An 11,441-nucleotide genomic window follows, 5' to 3' on the forward strand; every position below is an offset into this window, starting at 1 on the left:
CTAGCCAAAGTAAGCTAGATTTTGAAAGTATCCAACCGAAAAGCCAATTCCCACAACAGCTCACCAGCTTTAGCAATAAGTCTGCCTGGCCATGTAAAAAGACTCCTGTCATGTGCAATGACCACAAGGGCAGAGGGTGGCCGGTAGCCGGTAGTCAGGTAGACAGACATCTGATTGTAGTAAAGTAAAAAAGATGTTACCACATGCAGTCGATCTATCTTATTTGAGGTGCCAACTGAACTGCTCACACCCATAAACACCTCCACATTCTGCTATGTTTTGTTCTGCCGATGCTGTTTTAGCCCGAAATATTTAATCTCTTTCTCTTCTTATAATCTTTCAAAAGTCTGTAAAAGTAATTTTTACTGCACAGCTTACTCTTAATCTCCAAGACTAGGAAGATAGATAGGCAGAGTCCTTGATATATATATCTCCTTCCTGTGTGGTGAAATTGAGTTTCTCTACAAAATATTTCGATTTTTACGACTAGGAACTAGATGGTTCCATGATGACATCCTTATCATGAATGTGTTCATCATCTTTGAAGGGTCCTCGTTATGTTACATGAAACACACGAGTTACAAACTGCACATTCCTTAATTGGATGCACCTGCCTTTGCTTCAGATCTGAGGGGGCATGCTGGGAGTTGTAGTAACAGGTCCCCTGCCTGGAGACGCTCGGTAATACAGCCATCGTGTGTGAGGGAGCAGACGGGTGATGAAAGGAGAGACGGAGCAGGTGGTTCGTGGGAGGCGGATGTCAGATAGCGCAGGAGAACGATGCGGGAGGGACGGAGGGAAGCTCAAAGGAAGACGAATTGAAGAACATGAAATAAGGCGATGGAGAGAAAGAAGCAATGTGTGAGTGGATATGATTCTTTCCATCATAGAGGAAGGAGGTAGAATGAAAAAATGAAGTGAATACTGAATGAGAGAATGAAAAATAAATGAACAGAGACAAACACAAACGGAATGAGGTGTGGCACGGCGAGGAAAGTGGCAGGTGTGAAAGAAGCGGTGGAGGACTGAGACGAGGCATAGATCACCCACATGAAAGCAATGGGGGCCTGAAAAGGCTACAAGTGAAAAGGTTAGACAGGGGAAGACGGGCAAGAAGAGCCTGAGGAGAAATCAATCGACATAATGTTGACATAACCTCCCAGTCATCTGGCATTAACCACACACACCCTCACACGCGCACACGCATACACACACACGTGTACCCACAAACCCCCCCCCCCCCCCCCCCACACATTCATTTTACAACTCGTGAGTGTGTGTGTGTGTGTGTGTGTGTGTGTGTGTGTGTGCGTGTGTGTGTGTGTGTGCGTGTGTGTGTGTGTGTGTGTGTGTGCGTGTGCGCGTGTGTGTGTGTGTGTGTGTGTGTGTGCGTGTGCGTGTGCGCGTGTGCGTGTGCGTGTGCTTGGTGTTGCTTTTGCTGTCGTCATTCACCTGTTTCTTCCTTCTGTTATAGACAGAGAGAAGCAGGGTTTGACCCCACCCACATAAACACATCCAGGCTAATCGTTGCTGCCCTGAAATATTGCTGAGCTGTTCACTGGCAGCCCCGAGGTTGAAGGCCCGTCACTGTGGCGATTCATAATGGAGGACGGACGTCATATGCTGCCTTTCCATAGAGTCTACATTAGTCATATGCTCAAGAAGTCATGCATGCATTCACAGACTTGACACACGGGTCAAAGCATGCACAAACACACATAAACACACACACGCACAGGCGCACACACGCACGCACGCACGCACGCACGCACGCACGCACGCACGCACGCACGCACACACACACACACACACACACACACACACACATATAAAGTGTGTAATATCAACATATGTCATCACAACAAAACATGTAGCCCATCTAGCGAGGATGAGGTATTTGTAAATGGGTTAAAAGATACAAATATCTTTATTTCGTTTTATTTATTTTAATGCCATTTTCAGTGTGTTTATTTGTTATTTCTTGACGATTCATTCTGTATTTAATGCACAGTGTCAACGTTGGCACTCATATGATGCACATTTGGCGTCGAAAGTTATGCCTGGAGATGGGCCCTCGTATTGGAGCCATGGCTAGGTACACACAGCTGGGGCTCTGAATAGCATTATTTGTAAAGCATGCCAAATTTCAAGCATGGTGGGATCTTCAGCAAACCGTTGATATTTGACTGGATTTCCTTTCAGAATCTGCATAACATGAATGAATGTGAACCAACACAGTGTGAGGGCTTACTGCTTCAGCTCAACCTACGCATGACTAAAATGTTGCTATTTAGGACATTACTTGCAGTGGCGCAACCAAATTCATTCAAATAGTGGTTTGAAACCATCAAGGGGTTATTGGGGAAGACTTAGTAACAAACTGAGACATAGTTGGTGCAACCCCATCCAGTCACCTAAACTAGTAACCTAGGGAAGATTGAACATGGACCCTTTTGACGGATCTATCATGGCGGGGTAAAGACAGGTGTAGACACCAACATTAACATTGTGTAGCTAGGCGGGTGTTGCATTTGTGTGCTTCAAGGCGCCAGCAGCACTGATCAATGTGTGTTATCATCATGTGTTTAGGCTACTAACCGCATCCTGGGGCATACAGGTAGCCGACCCATAGTAGCATGAGCGACACTTTTGTTTGTCCTGTGGGGAGGCCTCTGTGAAAAGGGTGTAGTGTGAAAAGTGTCTACGTTCCTTTTTTTTTTATTCTAGTGCGGGGGCTGGCAGCTTCCCTGTAAATGCTCCTTCGATGCAGTTTCAACAAGCAGAGAACAGGTGTCTTGAGTGAGAGGAGTCACCCAATGAATGCCAATCTACAAGTGGTCCCGCGGTTTGGTTCGCCTTTAAAGGCCAACGTACTCATCCGTGATACAGACCACATAACTAATGACTCGAGACCTGTAAACACCCCTTTGCGGGTAAGATACGCACACACAAAGTCATGCACCCTTCCCAGTCTACCGTCCCTTCATTGCGGGGGTTCATGTCAGGTTATCACTGATTGGTCGAGCAGGGAATGGGCCTAGTGCTTTGTTTTGTTATCGACCGCAAGACAAGAGAGTAACATGTATTCATCCGGCAACATCTAAAGACGATTGCAATACGGGATGTACTGCAACAGTTGGTTGAATCATTTTGGGGTCTGAAGCGCTATACTGCCCCCTTGTGCACATGTTAACTCGACGGGGAAGTATAAATTCAGGCAGTTCTACAAAGATCTGTTTTGTGACTCTGAGTCATGAGGTGGATCTTTGGCAACGTGCTGTACGTAGAATGTTTAATCCAGTTTACCCCTGCTGGCTTTTTGCTCTCTGAATCATCGCCCTCACAAGGGAAACCCAGCTGGTTGTGTGTCAGACACAGGCTCTGTCGGTGAGGAAGTGACAGTGTTTTACGGTGAAAAGCAGAGCTTTCCCATCGCTGTCATGTAAGAGACAGAAATATCTCAATGTGGGCAAAAAAAAGCTAATTTAAATATGTGGTAACAAGGATAGGTCTGAACATTATGTAGTGCTTCTTGTCCAAGTCCAAGTTATAGAAACAGTAAAATACAAAATAAAAATTCAACCACATCTCCGAGTTCAACCGTTTGCCGATGGCATACATTTTAATAAATTAAACTGTATAAATGAGCCTGAAAACCTGGTACGTTGCCGAGCACTGCTTTAGATGTAGGAATTCAGTTCTTTGGCCGGCTATAACCTTCTCTCCAATTGTCTTATTAAAGCAGTTAAAATATATCCAAAGGGGATTCCTTTACAAAAGCATAATCTGGAAGTTTATTTTTCAATTATAGTATTCAATGTTGTCTTATTTCATACCAAAGCATGCATGTGAAAACACAAGTGTGTTTCTGGTCGTATCGTTCCTGCAGGTTAGCTACTCATAGAGCAGCAAACCCAAACTTATTGCTAAAATGAGTCAGGTAAGTAAAACCCATATCTGTCATGACACAGTGCTGGTGGTCTGCCTGATACCGGTGGGTCCGCATCTCTCTCGCCAGCAGGGGAGGGGCTCACGCGTCACCCCTCTCAGATAAGCATCTATCATGGAGACGCACTAACTCGTTGTGAACGTGTCGAGCGATCTACCGCTCATAGCGTACCGCGGGGAAACAAGCCCGGACGACCACCGCCAGGGCTGCAGTCTGCGGTCCAGGGGGGGGGGGGAGGCGCCGGAGGCGCGGGTCGTCCTGTCACTGTAGGCCGGACGAGGTGCAAAAGGGGCCTTCCTTGGTTGTTTACGCCCAAGGCAGATCCCATACCGAAATGCTGAGCCAGGAAACACAGGGCGGACTAATGGTCCCCAGGTCAGGGCTGTTGGTCCGGCAGTCCATCTGCAGGACAGCATGTGGACCCTGGGTTCTTTGATTGGCATTCTGGAAGAATCCCTGTGACCATTGGGAGTACTAGGAATTGTACTTGTTAATGTATATCTAGTCCTGCAACGATCCGTGTTTTGTTTGCTTCGTGTTGTTTTGTTACCGCGTGACGAGACACAACATGACAGCGAATGTTTCATCATGTGTGTCCTTTCAGCAGCTTCCCTGCCCCCCCTCTCCCTTCTCTGTGCGTTCTCTCGTCAACATCTTCTATCTCCATTATTAATAGCTTTTCCAACTTCTCAACGTTGCTCTGATGGAAAGCTAGGGAGGAGCACAGAACTATCAATCCCACTCGTCTTTAGGAAGACGATACAGAGCATGTCCAGATTACGCATTGAGAGAAGACGAAATAAAACCCCCAAATGCAGTTCAGATAACTCCCCCTTTTAATCTAGCTCCCCGCCTTCACCTGCTGTTTTTCTCGTGCTACATACTAGAACAATGCCTGGAGGGCCTCCGATAGTAAAGGAGCAGATCAAATAGCAGTGCTGAGACAGGGAAAACTATGAGCATCCATCTGCCTCTCATCCATTGATCTCTCATCAAGCATCCCCCATCCTTCCACGCTCTATCCATCCATCCATCCATCCTTCCAGCCATCCATCCATCTGTCCCTCCATCCAGCTCTCATCCTTTCAATCCTCATCCATGCATCTCTCTATCCCTCTCTCCATCCATCCATCCATCTGTCCCATCGATCCATCTCTGATCCATTCATCCCTAATCCATCCATCGCTCCATCCCTCTCTCCATCCAACCCTCTATTTCATTACACAGTGGGGCCGTGGTTGGTTGAATACCTGCTGACTCTGCGTGGGAGGCCCGGTCGCCATATTAATGGGACGCCAGCGCACCGCTTTATAATTGATGCTCACCAATTAGCTTATGTTGCATGCCTTTAACTTTCCTAAGTGTCAGCAATGTGGGTCAGGAGCTCTTCCAATCCCTGCACCTCAACAGGGCTTCCAGAGGGAGACACTCAGCAAAAGCGGGAACCCGCCTGAACAAAGCCAACCAGCCGAGTAAGAGCATGTGCATATGCATATTCTCTTGATTATTGTACACGTACATTTGTATATTACATTATGTATACACTGTTTATATACAGTATATGCCTAAACAAGCTTGAAGGAATGTTGCATAATAAATGGGTTCCTCCCTTTTTGGAACTGGCCTCTCAGATATAAAACCAAGGCACAGGGGAGAAGTAACTAAGCTATTTTTAAATGCTCAGCAGCTATTGAGCAACCTTTGCCAGGTTTCTGAATCTGCCTTAATGGATGCTAACAGTTTTACATTCTTTCCCTCATCAACACGTACAGTACGTTTTGAACATTTATTTGGCATCGTTTCATACAAGACTCTAAGGAAACAGAAACAAGAATTGAAGCAGCTAAGCAATTGACCAAAAAATTAACTGTTTTCTTCCAACCCCTCCTCCCCCAGCAAATAGATTAATATATGAAACAGACACAAATAAAGACAGATACTCAGACATATTGACAGACAGATTGATAGGGATACAGGCAGACATATAAATAGACAGACATATAAATAGACAGAATAACAGACAGATAAACAAGTAGACAGATAGAGAGATAGAATGTCCAAATCCCATCAACCATTATATCGTTTTTAATGATGAAAGCCAAGGCAATAGCTCTTAACAGAACATTTCACACCAGCCCACACACACACACACTCTCACACACACACACAACCACAAACACACACACACACACACACAGGCATACACACTCACAGGCGCACACAAACACTCACACACAGGCACACGCACACTCACTCGCACACACATCCACGCACACAAACACTCACACACAAACACTCACACACAGACACACGCACACACGCCTACACACACACACAGGCAGGCACACACGCACACACAAACACACACACACACACACACACACACACACACACACACGTGGACAGACACTCTAGTGTCCTCATTAGGGCTTCCTACAGCCTTAGCACTTTTCAGCGCTGTCTGCTTTTAGCAGTGGCCCAGTTTAAATGACTCACTTGTTGATTTGAATCAGTTATTTGATTGACTGTGGCTTCTCTGAGTCAATTCTGCCATTGTCTGAGTGGAACGGCAAGGCATTTTAAGAAACACAGACATGGTTCTCCTAATGTGTAGTAAGGTTTGTTTATGATAAAAGCAGTGTGTATGCATGAATGTGTGTGGTGGGGCTAAATTATTATTAGCGTCTCAAGCACAATTTCCATTGCAGTCTGTCCGCCTGTGGGGAACATCGTGAGGCAAACATTTTGAGTGCAACATAATTCCCAGACTAAAAGTGACATGCAGAGTTGTAATTGTAGCCTGTATCAGGATCTCGATTGCCAGCTGCTAATAATACATTATTTTAGCAGAAGCGTTCGACCGAGGTACCAACTTCTTATATATTGATTTTCTGTCCACAGACCATATGTCTTCTGCACTTATTCATCTTGTTTTGTTCAAGAGTTTCTTTCCATCATCCACAGCAATCCTGTATTCCATTTATTTATTTCTCTTTTTTCTGTCTCTTGGTCTCTCTCTCTCTCTCCTGCTCTCTTTCTCTCTCGCTCTCTCTCCTGCTCTCTCTCACTTTCTTTCTTGCTCTCTCTCTCTTGCTCCTTTCTCTCTCCTTATCTCCTTCTCTTTCTCTCTTGGTCTTTATTATTCTCTCTGTCTCTCTCTCTCTCTCTCTCTCTCTCTCTCTCTCTCTCGCACACTCCACATTTCATATATTTCCTTTCCAGTCTCTCTCTGATGTTCATTTTGTTACGATAGAAGTTGGTGGCAGAGAGAACAGACACTATGCTTGGGAGATCCTCTTGTGCAACCGGACCGGTTAGCATATTCTGTCGGAATCAAAAACCAAAACGGGATTGGGAAATCCCACTGACCAATGAAATGACACAAGGGACAGCCGAGTGTGGAGCTAACTGTTTAACAGTTTAAAGAGGAAGGGGTTTACCAAATCCACAACCAATCAACGGACTGCCTTGGTATTCCTGAGTGTCGTCCGAACCACCAAGGTGTACAGATTTACCTTACATACCTTACAGGCCACAGCAGTTTGTGTTATAGAAGCTAAATTGGTCAATCGATCACGTGTGCAAACATTGTGATCATTTGATAAGCTCACCGTACAGACGTTAAGAACCATCTTTATACCCAAGGTTCTCCTTCAGCTGCCAGTAGCCTCCTTCTCCCCTCCCTGCAGCAGGGAACTTGTTGAATCTTGTCTGTTTCATGTCATGATATCATCCATAATGTATAGCTGCTATTCCCCCTGCGACTGGTGTGCATTGTAACACAGGGCATTCATATATGATTGTATGTTGTTGTTTGTCACCATTGGGTCTTGGGAGATCCCACAGCAGTCCTTGCATGAAATAGATTCTATGTTGACGATCATTTTCCACGTTGCATGGCAACATTACCATTTGTGCAGTAATGCTCTATTTTCTGGCTTTTGTACAGAAATCACTGTGTGCCTATTTGTGGTGTGTGTGTGAAGTGTGTACCGTTTCTGTCTGCGATGGTAAACTCGATTCAGGTTAATGTGTGTACGAGAAAGAGACGGGAAATTGTGTGTTTCAGAAAATCATGAAAAAAATAAACTCAGTACAGCCGGGTGATGCTAATGATATTTGACGTTAATGAAATGTTTAATGAAGCTATGGCCAGAGGACAGGTGCACACACACGCACACAGGCAAACAGGCATGCACAAACACACACACACACACACACACACACACACACACACACACACACACACACACACACACACACACACACACACACACACACACACAAATAAAGCAATCCATGCAAATACAGATGTGGTTAATTATAGATTTTCACACACACACACACACACACACACACACACACACACACACACACACACACACACACACACACACACACACACACACACACACACACACACACACAAATAAAGCAATCCATGCAAATACAGATGTGGTTAATTATAGATTTTCACACACACACACACACACACACACACACACACACACACACACACACACACACACACACACACACACACACAGGCCAACATCTTAACCCACATTTTTACTGGAAGCTTCCTGACACACTGCTACACATTCACACAAACACGGCCATGAAGACAGGGCTGCATCGGACTTAATAAGAGTTGACAGCAACCACACCCCCGTCCTCGACGCCCGTTTCCTTGGCGACTCTCCTCCTCACCATCTTCCCCCTTGTTTTTCTTCTCTCCTGTTTCATTATCCACAGTTGAAGGCTCGGTCGCGGCCGTGCACGTGGATGTTTTTAGCCTGAGTGCACCACTACTGTGACCTCGTTTCTGTGCTAGAGCCGCGCACGACGACCTCTCGATGCGCACTTCAGCCTCGCTCTAAACCCAACCAGCAGAGGGCGCCGTTTTCAACGTACATCGCATCGGAGGCACGTGCTGGAGATGCGACACGTGAGGTCATCAAGTGGGTCCCACTTTCTTTTTATTCAGGGTCGGGGCTGTATAGCTGTTCAGGTATTCACTTTCACCCTCTCACTCCCACTCACTACAATCAGTGTTTTAAATTGTTTTATACCTGGTTACCAAGAACTGCAATGCATGCAATATAATATTTTACAGCTAAAGAGGTTCATTTGAGTCCTATTTACATCTTATTACAATTACATTTTACTTTGTGCATTCAAGCAGAGATTTGGGGCAGGATCAATCCATAGCACTATTTTTTAAACCATTAAATCACATAAATAATTGGTTTTCCTTCTGTCGTGCGTTTATATATATATTTGTGTGTGTGTGTGTGTGTGTGTGTATATATATATATTCGATCGGTCGATATTGTTTAAATGTGATCGACAGTGTTTAAATATGGTCGACAGTGTTTAAATATGGTCGATAGTGTTTAAATGTGGTCGATAGTGTTTAAATGTGGTCGATAGTGTTTACATGTGGTCGATATTGTTTAAATGTGATCGATAGTGTTTAAATATGGTCGATAGTGTTTAAATGTGATCGATAGTGTTTAAATATGTTCTTTTCCCTCACTCTCCACCTCATCCCTAACTCTCCACCTCAAGCTGGTGTGTAGTGAGCGTTCTGGCACCGATTGGCTGCCGTGCATCACCCAAGTGGGTGCTACATATTGGTGGTGGTTAGTGAGGTCCCCCCTTCACTTTAGGCGTCTTTGAGTGTTATTAATTATTATTATTCTTCATGTTTGACCTCTGATTTCCTTTTATTCCTAGTCTGTTTTACATAGTTTTGAATGATGGCTATATGCTCTGCAAGGTGACCTTGGGTGTCTTGAAAGGCGCCTCTAAATTAAATGTATTATTATTATATATATATATATATATATATATATATATATATATATATATATGTCAGGAAGCATTAAAGTGTGGAGAAAATCTATAGAGATGTGGCTCAGTCCCAAGTAGTGGCGTCTCATCATCCCCAGTCAGGTCCTCATGTCCAAAGGGACTTGGTTCTGATTCATCAGCAGCAGCAGCACTTAGTAGGCCTACCAATAGCCGGCCCCAACGGTGTTATCCATACTGCTGTTGTGGGTGTAATGGCGTGTGCAGCAGCCAAGGCCTGCTGGCATAATCACAAAAACGCTTTTCTGCGTTTCCAGGAAATGAGCTGTCAAAGTAACAAATAAGTATTTTTGTGTTTCATGTTTTCTCTGACCAAAAAAAAACCACCACCATCATAGAGCACTGGGTCGTGCTGCAATATAACCTCCATTAGAATAGATAGAGGATTATTAAGCAGCACTTCCCTCAGGTGGACACAGAGGAAATACATTTCAGGTAATGTCCATGAGCTGTTGGCCCCGGAGCGGAGAACACGCCAACAATAACAACAACAGAAGAGGATGAGAATACATTTGAAAAGTTCTTTGGATGGAAAATCAGACAAAGCAATATCAGAAAAAGAAACCGCTGCCTCCAAAGCGTGCTCGGATTCCGGTCCCCTCTCTGGGCGGTGAGGCGCATTGGAAGCAAGCCGTTCCAGGCGATCCGTCGCGGGATTAGAAGGCCTGGAGCAAGGCTAGTTTCTGGAGCCCCTTCAGTGTGCCTGGTGTGGGGGGGGGGGGGGGGGGGAACACACAACCAAGTGTGGGGGAGAACACACAACCAAGTGCATGAAAACAGACACACACACAAACACACTGTACATGTTTGTACTCAGGAACCAGTATACATTCAGAGGAATACATTCAGGAATACATTCGTGTCAGGTGGGATAACCACCAGCTGGTGAAATACCGGCGCTAAAAGAAGAACCGAAGACTCCGGGCGAGAGCAGCAAAAGGGAGAAAGGAGGGAGGTTTCAAGGCACCGAAACATCCTCTTTGTGATACCCGCCCCCCCCCCCCCCCCCCCCCCCCCCAACCTCTCTCCGATCCTGCTTCAACTGGCCATCTATTTATAGCTGCCCCCCCCCCCCCCCCCCCGTGTCCGTGCCCGGAGAAGTTTAAGGTATTTCCGTTTCTCCGGGGAAAAGGTCAAAGGTCAGATAATTGAACAGTGTCTGTGGTCTGGACCTCTCGTAGGGTGAGTCTTATTTGTGAGCGTGAGGATGATTTAGCCCTGCGCGCGTCGGGGCCCCCGTGGCTTCATTACCCGAGGCAGAGTCACACACACACACAGGGACACACACAATGACTTTAATGGTACCCGCTCTGAAGCGAGGAGCTAGAGGACAATATATAAGACGCATACACAGTGCCTCACACAGACACACACACACACACACACACACACACACACACACACACACACACACACACACACACACACACACACACACCATTATCAAAGGAGATAATGGTGTATAGGCAGCACCAATAGGCAGCACTTGACAAGTAAATTATCCAGCATATACCTAATGATGAGATTTCCAAACAATCAGAACCTCGGAATCAGCCAAGTAGGGCCGTTCCCCAAGCAACCAAACACTGTTCTAGACGCAGTTCTGCATACCAACTGC

This window comes from Gadus macrocephalus, chromosome 2, assembly GCF_031168955.1.
Source record: "Gadus macrocephalus chromosome 2, ASM3116895v1".
In the NCBI taxonomy this organism is placed as follows: Eukaryota; Metazoa; Chordata; class Actinopteri; order Gadiformes; family Gadidae; genus Gadus; species Gadus macrocephalus.